At 41.2% G+C, this 17778-nt stretch overlaps 1 protein-coding gene across 1 annotated transcript in view; it reads right to left on the bottom strand.

Moving 5' to 3' along the window:
• The window catches only part of SCFD2 (sec1 family domain containing 2), a 379756-nt gene that overhangs the window by 319962 nt on the left and 42016 nt on the right, over positions 1-17778 (bottom strand). The gene's annotated exons all lie outside the window — the stretch shown is intronic.

Raw genomic sequence — 17778 nt, 5'->3', positions numbered from 1 at the left:
ACACCATCTGCACTCCTATGTTCATTGCAGCATTATTCACAATAGCCACAATAGCTACTATTCTCTGGAAACAACCTACGTGCCTGAGAACAGATGACTGAATAAACTATAGTACATCTACACAAGGAATCACTACACAGTAATTAGGAAAAATGAAGTCATGAAATTTGCTTATAAATGGGTGGACATGGAGAGTATCATGCTGAGTGAAATGAGATAGTATATATTTTATACTATACATGGATATAGAATGAAACCAGTATCCAGGGGGCAAAAAAAAAAAAAACCCAGAAGGAATAGTCAATGATTAGAAGATTAAAAAAAAATTCAATATCCCACAAATAAGTCCTTAAGGTCACACAGGTATCCTTCTTCCCTCCCTCCTTCCCTCCCTCCCTCCCTCCCTCCCTCCCTCCCTCCCTCCCTCCCTCCTTTTCTTTCTTTCTTCCTTTCTGCCAGTGCTGAATCAGGGTTTACTCCAGGCTCTGCAGTCAGGTGATGGTGGGGATCAAACCACAGATGTTTGCATGCAGCAGGGACTCTACCTGCTGTATTATCTCTCCAGCCACCCAGAGTACCTTTCCAAGTCAAGTGATATAGCAACTTAAGAGGCCAAAAGGCAAGATTTCTAATTGTGTATACTGAGAAAACAAGAGAAATTTGCTATGACCATAGCTTTTCACTGGTGGGGAGTGAAAGTTTTGTGCATGAAACTCGACCATTAACAGTATTATAAATCATGGTGCCTAAGATAAAATGAAGACTTGAAATAAATTCAATTCATTTCGATAAATGGAATCTTGTTGGCACTATCACAATCAAAATCTAGAGCATTTTCATCAAACCCAAAAGTTGCCCATCCTTGTAGTAGTTCCTTTGTCCAGCCCTTAATGAAAACTCATCTGTTTTTCTGATTTCTGATAACTTTTGAAATCCCAGAATGTCATCTAAATGGAGCCATACAGTAAACTATCCTTGTGAGTTTAGTTTATTTACCTCTAGGCTGGAGCGATAGCACAGCGTGTAGGGCCTTGCACGTGGCCGACCCAGGTTCAATTCCTCCATCCCTCTCGGAGAGCCCGGCAAGCTACTGAGAGTATCCCGCCCACACGGCTGAGCCTGGCAAGCTCCCTGTGGCCTATTCAATATGCCAAAAATAGTAACAAGTCTCACAACGGAGACGTTATTGGTGCCCACTTGAGCAAATCGATGAACAATGGGAGGACAGTGCTACAGTGCTACCTCTAGCCTAATATAGTTACTGATCCATGCTATTGCTTATATTTGTAGTTTGATGTCTTTTCTTGATGATTCAGATTCCTCTGAATGTACCATATTTCTTGATTTGGGGGGGAGCTCTCGGGTGGTGTTCTGAAGGTCTTGGGGCAGTTCCAAGTGATTCTTGGTTTTTTAATTCAATTTAATTTTTTTTAATGTAAGAGTTCTGCTATTTATTCAGCCACTAATTAAGCTGACTGAAGAAGTCATAAACTCCACCTTACTTTTCACTTTTTTAAGTTTTTGTTTAATATCTGTGAGATAGACCATTACAATGCTTTTCACGATTGAGTTTCAGTGATCATACAGTGATCCAACACCCATCCCTCCATCAGTGTACATTTCCCACCACAAATGTCCCCCATTTTCCTCCCACATTCCCCAACACCCCATTCTCCACCCTCAGTCTTAGCGATAGCACAGCGGTAGGGAGTTTGCCTTACACGCAGCCAGCATGGCCGATTCAAGTTCAATTCCTCCGCCCCTCTCGGAGAGCCCGGCAAGCTACCGACAGTATCTCGCCCGCACGGCAGAGCCTGGCAAGCTCCCCGTGACGTATTCGATATGCCAGACACAGTAACAACAAAGTCTCCAATGGAGACGTTACTGGGCCCGCTCGAGCAAATCGATGATCAACGGGAGGGCCTTTACTTTACTTTATGGTTTGTAATACAGGTACTAAGAGGTCATCGTGTTTGTTCACGGCATTCAGTATTTTTATCAGGATGGTAAGGCTGGAGTAGCTTTTTAACCAGGTGGCAGTTTTGGGGTGTAGATGTGACTGCCAAGGCTTCCAGAAGCACATAGTGGTGGGTGAAGGTAGCCCATCCCGGCCCTGAGACAGCCTAGAGATTTCAGTCACAAAACTCACATATTCAAATTTTCAGCAGATTATATCTCAGTCAGGTCTGACCTGAGCCTGTGGAGTCAGGCCAGGGGAACGGCAGCAATTTTGAACTGTGAAAGCAAATGGTTGCCAGGGGCTCTGCTTGGGCAGGCACCAGGCTGACCCACTCCCCTCTGATTTACCCTGGTCTGTTCAGCCTTGAGCGGTCTGAGATTAACTGTGGCCTTTGATTTCTTTTGAGATTTATTGATTTATTGATCTCTGAAGCAAGGCTGAAAAATGAGCTCATATAGCTGAGCTGGAGGTGGTTTGTGGGTGTGACTCCCACATACCTTTTTTTTTTTAATTTTTATTAGTGAAACACCATGAGGTACAGTTGTAGATTTACAAATTTTTGTGCTTGGGTTTCAGTTATACAATGATCAAGTACCCATCCCTCCACCAGTGCCCGTTTTCCACCACCATGGGTCCCAGTATCCCTCCCACCCCCCATTCCCCCAATCCCACCCCCATCCCACCCTGCCTCTGTGGCAGGGCATTCCCTTTTGTTCTCTCTCTCCTTTTGGGTGTTGTGTTTTGCAAAAGAGGCATTGTGTGGCATTCATGTTTGTTCTATAGTCTACTTTCAGCATGCTTCTCCCATCCTAGGAGGATCCTCCCAACACCCTTTATTTGGTGCTCCCTTCTCTATCTGAGCTTTGGTTCCAAGTTGTTGGGTGTAGAATAACATTGCCACACGGAGCTTAGGTTTATCGGGTTACACACATCACAGTGCTCGAGTCACTCCCATTCCTCTGTTTATCTGTAAACTCTTCTCTGTGCTCTCCTCCCCAGTCAGTTAATCACCTTTTCTCCCTAATCAGATTCTGTTAGCTTGTAAGATCAGATCCTTCTAAGGACACTGAACTTGTATTGTAAGTTATGTCCTTTGCATAGTTTACCTTAAAGCAATGTCCTTTCTGTATGGACACAGGAAGACAGTTAATATTATGTTTTGTAACTTGGGAGTTGATTGACTCCGAATAATATTTACTCCTGGGCATCTGTTTTCTTGACTCAGTTGCCCTTAGTTTCTAGCACCCCAAAAGCAGGGTCCCAACAAGGGACTGAATGGACCCAGGGCAAGCTGTGAGCTACCCTGGCATCGAAATGGGCCAGACCAAAGTGCCACAATACTCAACTATAAGTTGAGGGAACGATCATGGACAAATGCTGTCATGATCCAAAAGTAAGTAACAAGCAACAAGGAGACTAGGACCCTGCTGGGGCTAGGACAACTAACCTGGCCTGAGGATATATATATATCAGAATATATATGAGATGTTCTCAGGAAGAACCAAACTGTAAGTTTATCTCTTACTGTGCTCATACAGAATGACATTGCTAGAAATATTAGAAGTAGACTTACTACAACTATTTAAGTAGATTACTAGCTGAGGAAAGAATACACCCTTGTTGGGATCCCACCCTTGAGCAGATCTCCTAGTAATCTGGAATAAATCTCTTTAGGTGAGGTTTAATCCTTGAGTTAATCTCCTTGAGTTAAGGAGTGGTCTTACCTCTCTTTACTGATTTGTTAATGTTCAACCCACCTTTGTGTCACCACCCTACGTGATTGCTATATAAACTAAGACTGTAAACCCAAAGGGATTACAGAGAGCAGAGACTGAGACTCAAGCTGAGGCGTGGGCTCGGACTCAGGAGCTTGGGCTCCAGAAGCAGAATCAGAGGCGAGAGTGAAGATCGAAATAAACTACAATTGATACCGACCAGCCTGACCCTTGTTCACTGCTTTGCCTGCCCATCGCCATCAACCTCCCTGGGGTGGGGAAACGACTTGAGACTACCGAACGCAGGCGGCGGGAGAGATAGAGTGCCGCCGGACCTTCTGAAAACACACAGTTGGGGTCCAGCCATAGACAAAGCAGCAGATTTGGGGGTATCAGAAAGCCTGAAGGCACCATCAGGATGCTGATGCACTTACCTTTGCAGGTACAGGTTGACCTGCTAGTGGAACCATACCCCAAATCCCAGTGATCTTGACCAACATGACTTGTACTGCTCTGCCCTGCAGTACTGGGGATAAACAGGGTCACTCCAGTAGTGTTTAGGGGGCCCAAGGGCTGTACATAGTAATGCTCAGGGGATAGTCTGGTGCAGAGATACAATCAGGATTTGCTATATTCGCTACATATGTACCCTAATGGACTATCTCTCCAGCCCCCATTTATTTAGGGACTTACTTATCAGTTCATCAGTTAATAATTATCTGGACTATTTCCAATTTTTAAAAAGTATGAATAAAATCGCCATAAGAATCTGTGTACAAGCTTATAGGCATATATATACATATATATGAACATGTGGTTTCATTTTTCTTTGATAAATATCTAGGACTAAGGTAGCTGGTTCATATACCTAAGAATATGCTCAACTTAAAAAAAAAAGTAACAAATGGAATTACAAATCCCACCAGAAATGTATGAGTGTTTTATTGCCAAACATTCACCAGCATTTGGTGTTGCCAGTTATTTTATTTTAGCCATTCTAACTAGGTATGCAGCAAGTATCTTATTGTAGTATTGATTTTTTCAATGACAAACAATTTGCGTCACTTTCTAATGTGATTGGCATTTTCTGTCTTTTTTTTTTCTTCTTTTTCTTCTTTATTGGTCTTTGGGCCACACCCAGCAGTGTTCTTCTAGGCTTATTCATAGCTCCGTGGTCAGGGATCACTCCTGGTGGAGTTTAAGAGACCAGGTTGGCCGTGTGCAAGGCAAGTACCCTACCTGCTCATCTCATTTTCTGTCTTTTTTGATGGTATTTCTGTTCAAATCTCCTGCACATTTTAATTAAGTTGTTTATTTATCTTATTGTTATGTTCTGAGTGTCATTAAATATTATTAATTTATTAATTCAACATATACACCTGTGTCAGATACTGCTTTTACTGCTAGGAATAACCCATAAATAAGTCAGACAAGAATTTCTGTTCTCATAGCCAACAAAGAAAGAAAAGAAGTGACTTCTCAGTGTCTCCAAATTAATTCAGTCTATTGCATGTCATTCATTTAAGAGATGGTGGCTCCCAGGAGGGGAGATGCAGGTTGAAAGTAGACTGGACTGAACATGTTCGCCACTCAATGCCTCTTTGGCTGATCACAGCGCCCAGGAGGAGAGAGAGAACAGGGGGGAATGCCCTGCCACAGTGGCAGGGGGGGATGGGGGGATGGGAGGATGGGGGGGGGATATTATCCTGGTGGTGGAAAATGGGCACTGGTGGAGGGATGGGTATTTGATCGTGGTATGACCGAGATCCAAGCACAAAAATTTGTAAATCTACAACTGTACCTCATGGTGTTTCACTAATAAAAAAGAAAAAAAAAAAGAGATGGTGGCATGTGCAAATGATTTATATTTTTGTACAATGACACTCTCTGGTGTCTATGAGAACTTACTGATCTTAAACACATACAATTCCCATGAAATATGTTTAAATCTAAGCTATCCATGAACTTTGTTTGTTTATACATGGTGCTAAGGAGGACAGCCGTATGGTTCCTGGGCACATAAAGCTTAGTCTACCCAAAGATATTTCCATCAAATAACCGTAAAAAAATAACTATTCACTCAGTGATAAGTGATAATTGATACTAAAAAAATATGAAATGTCTTTATAAAGTCTGAAAGTTTCTACATGATAAACTGCCTAGCCCCCCAACCTATCTCAACAACTGACAGGGAAGAAATGAAATGAGCTAAAAATATGAACAACCCATTCATAACAAAACTGGTATAGAGAGACTGCCAGTGATCGAAATCATTAAAGAAAGTCATGTGAGGTACGTTTGTCTTTCTATTATAAAAACCGTATGTTTAAGAGTGCATTTTGGGGCTGGAGCGATAGCACGTAGAGCAATAGTGGTAGTGGTAGGGCATTTGCCTTGCATGTGACCAACCAGGATTCGATTCCCAGCATCCCATATGGTCCCCCGAGTACCACCAGGAGTAGCTGCTGAGTGCATGAGCAGGAGTGACCCCTGTGCATCACCAGGTGTGACCCAAAAAGCAAAAAAAGAGTGCATTTGGGTTTTTTGCTTTTTAAATAGCTGAACTTTCTATCCAATTGCATTTCCTAGCTCAGATCCAGAGTCTCTGTCATATTTACAGAATCCCATCACACTTCCATGTAAGGCATGTGATCCAAAGGATCAAATGGGTACAAGTACAACAGGAAGTGGTAGCCAAATACTAAACTGTGACTGTGGCAACTAGTCATTCTTGTTGCTGCATTGTTTCCTGTCTAACTTTTTCCTACACTCACCAGTAACATTTCAATTTTTTTGTTTTGATATATTTTAATCTTTTCTTTAAAAAATTGAATCACAGTGATATACAATTACAGAGTTGTTCGTAATTGGATTTCAGTCATACACTATTTCAACACCCATCTCTTCACCAGTATACCTTTCTTCACTAGTATACCTTTCCACCACCAATAATCCCAGTTTCCCTTCTAGTTTCCCTATGGCAGCCACTATTCTCTCTCTCATTCTTCTTCTCTCTCTCTCCTCTCTCTCTCTCTCTCCTTTTGGGCTTTTTGGGTCATACCTGGCGATGCACAGGGGTCACTCCTGCTTACGGTTGTAATACAGATAATGAAGAGTTATCAGGTATATCCCTTCACCTACTTTCAAAACTCGGTTCCTGTCCAAAATGATCATTTCCAACTATTAATGTTAATGTCATGTTGGTCCCTTCTCTATCCTAACTGCCCTTTGCCCCCCACACACTCTTGTGGCAAGCTTCCAACTATTGACCAGTCCTCCTGACACCTGTGTATCCTGGCTTTGGATATTAGTCTCATACTATATAGATGTAAATATATATTTATATCTCATATAATATATACATATATTTATTTATATCCCACAAGTGAATGCAATCATTCTATACTTGTCCTTCTTCTGATTCATTTCTCTTTGCATGATACTCTCCATGTCCATCAATTTATAAGCAAATTTTATGACTTCATTTTTCCTAAAAGCTGTATCATATTCCATTGTGTAGATGTACTGCTGTTTCTTTAGCCAGTCGTCTGTTCTTTGGCACTCATGTTGTTCCTTGATTCTGGCTACTGTGAAAAGTGTTGCAATGAACATTGAAGTGCAGATGACACTTCTGTTGTGTGCTTTTGGGCATCCAGGGTATATTCCCGAAAGTGGTATTGCTAGGTCAAGTGGAAACTCAATTTCTAGTTTTTTTAGGAATGTTCTTACTGTTTTCCAAAATGTCCAGACCAGTTGGCATTCCTACCAACAATGGAGAGTCCCTTTCACCCCAAAACTGCACCAGCATTGGTTGCTCCTGTTCTTTTGGACGTGTGCCAGTCTCTGTGGTATAAGATGATATCTCATTGTTGTTTTGAGTTGCATGTCCCTGATAATTAGTGATTTAGAGCATTTTTTTCATGTGTCTTTTGGCCATTTGAACTTCTATCAGCAAATTTCTGTTCATTTCCTCTCCCTATTTTTTGATGGGGTTGGATTTTTTTTTTCTTGTAAAGTTCTACCAGTGTCTTACATAACTTTTATATTAACCCTCTATCAGATGGGTATAAGGTAAATAATGTTTGCCATTCTGTGGGCTGTCTTTGTATCTTAGACACAATTTCTTTTGAGGTGCAGAAACTTCTTATTTTCATGTAGTCTCATTTGTTTATCTTTGCTTCTACTTCTTAGTCGTTGACTAAGTCATTAACACTTCATTTGGTATAACTTAAATGCAGATGTTTAAAATAAAAAAACTAGATTATACTAATTAGAATTTAGTAAACAGGGGCTGGAATGATAGTACAGTGCGTAGGGTATTTGCCTTGCACGTGGCCCACCTAGGTTCAATTCCCAGCATCCTATATGGTCCCCCAAGCACTGCTAGGAGTAATTCTTGAGAGCAATGAGCCAGGAGTAATCCCTGTGCAATGCCGGATGTGACTCAAAAAGCACACACGCGCGCGCGCACACACACACACACACACACAAAGATAGAATTTAGTAAACAAGTATATAAATGCTCAAAACACAAAATAATTGCTTCAAAATGATATATGCACACCTACATTCATTGCTGAACTTAATACAATATCCAAGATAAAAAAACAACTCAAATACCCAAACACAGATGAGTGGATCAAAAAGTTGTGGTATATATACATAATGAAATACTATGCAGCCCTAAGAAAGATCAAAATCATGCAATTTGCAGCAACATGGATAGAATAAGAGGACACCTGAAAATGGTTTTCAAGCTGAGTGAAAAGTCAGAAGAAAGGGATATATAATGACGTCTCTCTCTCTCTCTCTCTCTCTCTCTCTCTCTCTCTCTCTCTCTCTCTCATATGTGGAACTTAAGATACACTGCAAGGTAGCAACAAAAATCCAAAGACAACATAATGTGGAAACTGACTCACACATTTGGGTTGGTGGGAGGGAGGGGTAGCAAGAGGGTAGTCTGGGATCTTCGGGAAGGGAGACAGTTATACTAGTAATGGTGTGGTGTTGGGATTAAGTTGTTGATGAGAAACCATTATTAATAGTATTGTAAGCCAAGAACTTTAAAAATTAAAAATTAAAATGCTAGAAAATAAAGAGACTACACAGATGCTTCAAAATTCACAGATGTCAGTTTTTCCAAATTTTAATCACAGCCTCACATAAAACAAGTGAATGTCAACTATTAAACTGCCAAAAATGCAACAGTGACTCTAACAACTAGAGAAAGTTTCTCAGATCCTATCGACTGAAACGGCAAGCAACTAAAACCAGGTGTTGAAAAGGGAATAGAACATTTATTCATAACTCACACTAAAAAAAAAAAAAACTTGTCAGGCAGATTTATACGGTGATATTTTAAAAGTCAACCCAGAAGTCTTTGCAATCCATTTTTAAAGTCATGGAAACAAAGGGTGATATTATATCAGGACTATAAAATATACAGCAACATTTTAAGAAGAAACAATTTGAAATTTGAAAAACAGTTTTCAAGCAGAGAAGGCTATTAGAACTTGCTTTTTTTTCTTCATAGTTTTAAAGAAAGAACCAGACTTCTGATTTCAGTTTAGTTAAGAGAAAGGTGCAAAACTCCATCAATTATCAATTCCATATGTATTTCAAAACTCAAAATACAATTGTCTCCATAGGGGCAGACACATCTGTAAAACAAAAGGATTAAGTATTTTATCACTGCCTTTGATTCTTACAGTACTGAATTTAACTAAATTATGGAGCCGATTTTTCCATGTGTTAGATATAACTGATAAATTGTAACTTTCCTATTTGGAAGATCTTTACAATATATTTAGGATATAAATATATCCTAAATCATCAAAGGGATTTATTGTTGATACTCTTAAAGCACATTCAATTAGAGGTAGAATTTACTGAAATTCATGATCCTATCTTAAGGAGCACTATCGAAACTACTATTGGAAATTATGCCTAAAATGATATATTTGACTGCAAAATTTTTAGCTCTTGATAAAATAATACTGTCACTACACATTTTGTATTCATTCCCTTGACAACTCAGTGAAATTCAAATAAATTAAGTTATATGCTTTAAGGCTCGTCTTCCTAGAAATCAATTATTAGCGTTTCATTGTCTTCTTTTCATTCTTTGACATACTAAAAATGTTTTGCTAGCTCACACACACTTGATAAAGAGAAATTATTTCAGTGATCCAAAAAAGTTTCATCTATTCATTCATTATTTCTTCTGACTGTTCTAACATTCTGTACTACCAAGTAACAGCAGCTGGCACAAGGCGTGAGCAGGAACGCAGCACCATGGACTCATCCCTACAGCATCCTCTCAGCTCTATGGATCAGAGTGTTCCCTGCCCAGGTTTGCAGGTCCAACAGTGCAGTACATGCCTTGCATGTGGGAAAGTGTTAGATTTTATCCCTGCCATGACATGGGCTCCTGAGCACCACCATGTGTGACCCTGGTGCCTCCACACCCTGGCTGCTGTTGCCCTCACAACAAAAGTTCCTCCAACTTCTTCCCCCAAGAGCTCCTATTTCCAGAGGTTCTCCAAATCTTAGCCAGTTGCCCTAACTCAGAAGCCTGAATTCTACTCTGCACCCACTTCCAACAAGCCACTTTCAATTTTGTTTTGTTTTGGAATCACACCTGATGTGTTTGGGATTACTCCAGGCTCTATACTCAGAGATCACTTTTGGTGGTCTTAGGGGACCTTATAAGGTGCAGGGGATCCAACAAGGTCTACGTGTGGTTAGCAAATGCCCTATCCACTGTATTATCACTCCAGACAGTTCTTATTCACATACAGTTCTAAGTTACTGTAGTATTTCTTTATGCATAATTATTTAATGTATCACCATGGGGAGGGGTTGCCAAGTGGTGCTCCAGGTCTGGGAATCCCACCAGCAATTTTCTGCCAATCACGCCATACTACAAGGTCTTGTATATGATGCTGCTTGAGGATCTTGGATCACCCAGTGATTCTGGAAGCCTCCAGGGCCACAGCCAGCGGATGTTCAGGGACCATGTGGTAGCTGCGAATGGAACCTAGTCAGGAGCATGCACTATCTGGTCCTAATATACACACACTCACACCACCTCTCCCACTCCCTCCCACACACATATACGCCATTGGATTTTGGGCCACACCCAGATAAACTCAGGGCTTACAACTGGCTCTGTGCTCAGAAAACAATCTGGGGGACCAGGTGCAGTATTACGGATCCATCCCAGCTTGATCACATGCAAGTCAAGTGCTCTATGAACTTTATAATCTGTCCAGCCCTCCTAACATATCTTTTTTGTAAGTGAGCTGGTATTTGTATGAAGACTCTTGCTTTGATAATGTACTTGGTATCAGGCTTCATGAGTTTTTGGACTTCTGCTAATGATTTTTTTTTTATTCTTTTACTGAGGGATCTCCTAAGAGGCCTTGGGATACCTCTTGGCAATTCTAAAAACTGTTGAAAACAAATATTCTGTGTGACAGAATAAAGTTATACAAATGTACTTTTGCTGTGTTCTGATTTTCTTTGGACTTTTATCTAAGAGCTCCACTTTTTAAAAAAACTGTTTTATTTTTCTACTAGACTACAACTATTCCAGTATCAATTCTGCTTTGAAGAGATTTTTGGTTTTATAGTTTGGGGCTATTCTAAATGATGATCTTAAATGCTCATTTCTACTGGTTGTTTGCCCAGGTATAAAATAGTGGGTGCATGCATACTCCACTTTAGTCTATACTGTCAAACAGTTTCAGAGTTGTATGAATACATTCATACATTTAAAAAATTATAAAAACATAATACGATTTATCATGACTTTTCTCTTTTTTTTTGCTTTATGGGTCACACCCGGCAATGCACAGGGTTTACTCCTGGCTCTGCACTCAGGAATTACTCCTGGCGGTACTCGGGGGACCATATGGGATGTTGGGAATCAAACACGGGTTGGCTGTGTGCAAGGCAAACACCCTACCTGCTGTGCTATCATTCCAGCTATCATTACTTTTAAAAGTAGCATCACTGTCACTGTCACTGTCCTCTCATTGTTCATCGATTTGCTCGAGCAGGCCAGTAACATTGTGAGACTTCTTGTTACTGTTTTTGGCATATTGAATACATCACAGGTAGCTTGCCAGGCTTTGCCATGCAAGCGAGATCTCTCAGTAGCTTGCTGGGCTCTCCGAAAGGGGTGGAGGAATCGATGTGTTTGTCTCATTTTATTATTATTTTTGTTTTGGGGTCACATCCAGCTGTACTCAGGGCTTACTCCTCCTTCTGCATTCAGAGATCACTCCTGGCAGTGCTCAGAGAACCATATGTGGTACTGGGGATCAAACCTGGCTCAACTGCATGCAAGGCAAATGTCCTACTCACTGTACAATCTCTTTAGTCCCTGTTTTTCTCATTATTAGCTTACTTGTTTATTTACTTTCTTTCTTCCCTAGATACATAGGAAAAAGCTTGAGCAGGAAGAACTAAAAGTGAGATGTCGAGAAGGGGTGATGTACATTCCCATTTTATTTCACATGTCAGTGTTTGAGGTTTGTTTTTGAGTCTTTTTTTTTCGGGGGGGGGCTACACTCAGAGCTACTTGGGGGCTATTCCCAGATCTGTGCTTGGGAGTGGCTCCAGAAGGTGCTGGTGGCAGTCTCGCAGTGCCAGGGATCAACACCATGACTTTCACATGCAAAGCATGTTCTCTGATCTACTAAGCACCTCTTTGGGCCTAATATTGAAGAATATTATCTTGTATCTGAAATACTGCGTGCCTTACGTAGAATGAACAGATGTGTGCTTTTTCTGGAAAAATGGAATTACTATCACTGATTGGTACGTGTATGAAGCATTATCTTTCAACAGAGAAGGAAATCAGAGTAAATAATAACTGCCTGTTTCCAACCGTGATGGATGTCAAAGGACGACGAAATATGACTGACTTGCAGGTGGAAAGACTTAGGTCAGGTGTGAGAAAAAAATTCATGATCTCAATAACTATTGGACATTGAAAGAAATCATTAAAGGAGGAAAAGGAAAGAAAACATCAATCTCCTCCCTTAGGGACTTGATGGGCAATTTATACAGCCATCTGTAGAGTGAAACTCGGATAAAGCCCGGCTGGGAATTGATGTTCATTTTTATAACACCATAAATACTGAAGAAGGTTTTCTGGGATCACTTTTAAACAGCCTGTGTTCCTGGTTACACAAATTATGGTGCGCCACGGCATTATATAGACAAAATAAGAAAAACTAATGTGAAAAGAACATTTTAATTATAGGAATCACTTCCATCAAATGCAAATCAAATCCAAAACTCAGAAATACATTGCAAGCTATGATTTCAAGATAGTAAGGAATAAAGCATAACTGTTGCAAGGCCAGGGGTCACAGAGAGAAAATAAATAGCTCTCCCTGAAAGCCGTACAAAATGTGAAATATAAAACCACCAGAAACATTTATGGTTTGGCTTTCCCTGGAAATGTAGCTTTCCTGAGGCTAACTTAAACAGTGCATCTGCATTTATAAACTCAGCAGAGAGCTTGGAGGGAACAGCAAGATGACCCTGTTACGCAGAAGGCACTTACCAGAGTGAGGACAGGAGTACATCTTTACTGGGGCCACTCTGAATGTCTGCTGTTCGAGTACCCAGAGAACCCCCATCCTACCACCAGGGGAATTCTCAACATATCATTCTTGAAAGCGAGTTAAACTTCTAGTCTGAGCTCCCATGTTGACGATCTATTATGTCGAGAAACCATCAAGTTTAACAAGAGTAAAAGAAGGAGGAGGAAGGAAAGAGTGAAAAAGAAAGGATTAAAAAAAAGATGCACCAATTTACTGAAAATATAGAGCCAAAGGTAACAGCTTTAATAAGGGGCATTAAAATTCATATAATCATTTTACAGATCAGAAAATAGAGAAAGTGAGGTAATTCTTTAAGGTGGGAGTATAAAAGGGAAGCATTTGTTTAGTGAAGAACCTAAGGCTTAGCACATTGATAACTAGTCATTCAATGCAAACTTTTTTCTTCATACTCTTAAGTGGATGTATTCCTTAGGCTCTGATTCAACTCTTTTCTCATTTTACCTCCTTCTCCTAAATCAACCTAGCATTGCATTCCCTTTAGAAATTCAATACTTAAGACTTTAACATAATCACTAGGTAACTTAATCTCATATCTCTACTTTCACTTCTGGAAACCATTACTCCAGTCACACATTTCTTAAGAAGATGACCAGGGAACAAACCCTACAGAGTAATTTCACCAACCTCTTCCCCCCCCCACCCCACCCCGATCTGGTAAGTCTACTTTATATACAGTTGCATGACTATTGGTCACTGCTTTAATAATATGTCGTATCTGCTGAAAAGGCAACAAATGACTTCATCATGGTAACCTCTATTCTTACAGGATACCTTGAATTTCACATATATTATTTCATATAAATTAGATCATTTCATTTTTCTGATTAGCAAATACTAGAACCCTCATTTTGCAGGTGGAGAAAGGCATTAAAAAAAGTCAAGTGAAAAATTTTGAATGTTTAGAAATATTTTATATATCCGCGGGGTCAGAACTGTAGTATAAGGTGTAGGGCATTTGCCCTGAATGTGGCCAACCTGGGTTCAATCCCCAGCACCTCATATGGTTCCTAGAGCTGATCAGGAGTGAGTATTGAGCACAGGGCCAGAAATAAATTCTGAGCACTGCTGGTTACGCACCCCCGCCCCTGGAAAAGAAAATTATTTTTTTACATATACTATTCTATACAAGAATTATTATGTGAACAAGCTGGATTCCGAAAAGGATTCAGTACCATCGACCATATCCACACAATAACCAAGCTCATTGAGGTATCTCGGGAGTTCAAGATGCCGCTCTGTCTAACGTTCATTGATTTAAAGAAGGCCTTTGATTCTGTTGAGACGGAAGCGGTCATGGAAGCCCTAGCCAATCAGGGCGTACAAACTCAATACATCAGGATCCTTCGTGAGCTCTATTGCGGATTCACTACCAAGATCTCACCATTCTACAAAGAAGTAATCATCCATATCAAGAGAGGGGTTCGGCAGGGTGATACCATTTCACCAAAACTCTTCAGTGCCACCCTCGAGAACATCATGCGACGACTAGAATGGGAAAATATGGGAGTGAAGATAGATGGTCGGCAACTACACCACCTCCGCTTTGCTGATGACATCGTTCTAATAACACCAAACATCAGCCAAGCGGCACAAATGCTTGCGGACTTTGACCGTGAGTGTGGAAAGGTTGGACTACAGCTGAATCTTACGAAGACAATGTTTATGAGAAACAGCCTTGTTCCTGACGCTCCATTCGCTCTCAACGGAACCACCATCTCCCAATGCAACAGTTATATATACTTAGGTCGAGAAATCAACATGATGAATGACCTGGCACCTGAGTTACGCAGGAGGAAGAGAGCGGCTTGGAATGCCTTCAAGAGCATTGAAGAAATAACTAAAAGGACAAAGAACCTCCAACTACGAGCACATCTCTTTGATTCCACTATTCTTCCTGCATTAACATATGCCTCAGAGACCTGGACCCTACGAAAACAGGATGAGAACACTATTCGGGTCTCTCAAAGAGGAATCGAAAGAACTATGCTTGGAATATCACGATTCACTCAAATGAGAGATAGAATCCGGAGTTCTGATCTTCGTCAACGCTCAAGAATCAGAGACGCTGTCTCATTTGCCAAGACATCAAAAATCAGATGGGCTGGACATGTAATGAGGTTTACAGACAACCGCTGGACTAGAGCCATTACTGATTAGATTCCACGAGACATCAAAAGATCACGTGGACGCCCACCTATAAGATGGTCAGACTTCTTCGTCAAGACCCTAAATGATCGGTTTGAGGCTCTACATGTTCCTAAAACGAACAGATACCATTGGGCTACGCTAGCACACAACCGGGATGAATGGAGACGTTACTGGCACCCGCTCGAATAAATCGATGAATAACGGGGATTAAGTGATTAAGTGATTAAGTGATTCTATACAAGAACCTACTCATAATATTCACACAAAATATGCACATTTTAATGAATTAAAGGAAGTGGCTATTACCTCTAAATATGGATAACATCTAGGTAAAAATTCAATGAGCTCTTTTCTCTTCTACCTTAATGTTCAACTATAATTCCACTGATCTCTAGAAACTTGTGACAATCTTATACCCCAAACAATATGACATTCTTCTAATAATGTTTCTTAAAGATGTTCCACAAACATCTGGTTCCCTGAGATAGCTTTAAATAGAAAGGACAAAACTATTTCATAATAAAACTAAGATGGGGGGCCAGAGAAGGTACGAAGGTAAGGCACTTGCCTTATGTGTAATCAACTGCATTTCAATTCTAGCACTGCATTCCTGCCATCCCAAGAACTGCCAGAAGTGACACTTGAGCACAGAGCCCTGAACACTAACAGTGTGCCCCAAAATAATAATTATAACACCACTCCATTTCAGTCTTCTAGTATATATGCATTAATGGCATAAAAACAATGATAGATAAAAATCTGGTACATAAGCACCAATTAAGCCAGCATCAAATTAAGCAGTTTTCCTTCAGGATGGCCCTGACAGAACTCTTCCATCTTCAACCTTTATTTATTTATTTATTTATTTATTTGGTTTTTTATTTGGCAGAGTCTCCTGCGCCTGTGCCTGGCTGTCCTCACCAGGGCCCCTTGGAGGGGGGCGGGTTGAATTTCCCTCTCCCCTCCCCCAGCAGAGCCCCAGCAGCCGAAGACCCCCAGAACCAGCACAGCCATGCTGAGACCACTCTCCACACATCCAGACAAGCCTCATGCATGAAGGAACCGGCAGAGGAACCCAGGCATGCGGGTCCCGGGGCTGAAATTTCCAAGCCTGCTCGATCGGGACTGGGCCTTCTCCACCCAGATCTCCGATCTTCCAGTAGGTAGGCGTCACACCCACCAGCTGCTGCCGGCGCCAGGTTGGTCCCATCAATGGCCAAGACCCAGAGACTATAAAACCCTGCTCCCAGAAGAGACATCTTACTATCTCGTTCTTACTTTGGAGAACCTGGCAGGCTACCAAAAGTATCCGGCCCGCACGACAGAGTCTGGCAAACTTTCCGTGTCATACTCAATATGCCAAATACCAGTAACAATGATGGGTCTCATTCTCCTAACCCTGAAAGAGCATTGAATATGTCTCTTTTAAAATCTCAGGGCTAGGAAGGAGACGTTACTTGTGCCTGCTCAAGGCAATCTACGAAAAACAGGATGATCATGATCGTGATTTGGTTTTTGGGTCACACTCGGCAATGCACAGGGGTTACTCCTGGATCATGCAGTCAGGAATTACTCCTGGTGGTGCTTGGGGGACCATATGGGATGCTGGGAATGAAACCCAGGTCTGCTGAGTGCAAGGCAAATGCCCTACCTGCTGTGCTATTGCTCCAGTCCCCTCCACTCTCAACCTTTAAAGAAAACATCAACACTATTTGGGGGGGAGACTTTTTTGGGCCACACCCAGAAATGCTCCTGGGTTACTCCTGGCTCTGCACTCAGGAATTACTCGTGGTGGTACTCGGGGAACCATATGGAATGCCAGGGATTGAATCCAAGTCAACCTACTGTTCTAACCCTCCAGCTCAATATCAACACTCTTAATAAAGAAATATGAATGCATTCAAAGCATTTCTGTTCCATCAAATGTGCAACGGTAGTTTTGGGGAAAGCACTGGTATGGTTATTTGAGCTGTGGACAGAGTTATCCACAGTATTTTCATGGTGCATTATTTTCACTGGAAGAGAACATAAAAATCAATTGCTCTTCACCTACCTTTCACAAAAATGAATGAAATGAACCTGACACTTCAAGGAAAACAAAAGTTAAAACTGTGAATAACAAAAATTCAGGTTTTTGGGGCTGGAGCGATAGCACAGCAGGTAGGGCGTTTGCCTTGCACGCAGCCAACATGGCCGACCTGGGTTCGATTCCCAGCATCCCATATGGTCCCCCGAGCACCGCCAGGAGTAATTCCTGAGTGCATGAGCCAGGAGTAATCCCTGAGCATCTCCAGGTGTGACCCAAAAAGCAAAA

The sequence above is a fragment of the Sorex fumeus genome, unplaced genomic scaffold (genome assembly GCF_029834395.1).
Source record: "Sorex fumeus unplaced genomic scaffold, SorFum_2.1 ptg000013l, whole genome shotgun sequence".
In the NCBI taxonomy this organism is placed as follows: Eukaryota; Metazoa; Chordata; class Mammalia; order Eulipotyphla; family Soricidae; genus Sorex; species Sorex fumeus.
Note: the sequence above shows the minus strand (reverse complement) of the source record. Positions and strands in the feature narration are given on the sequence as shown.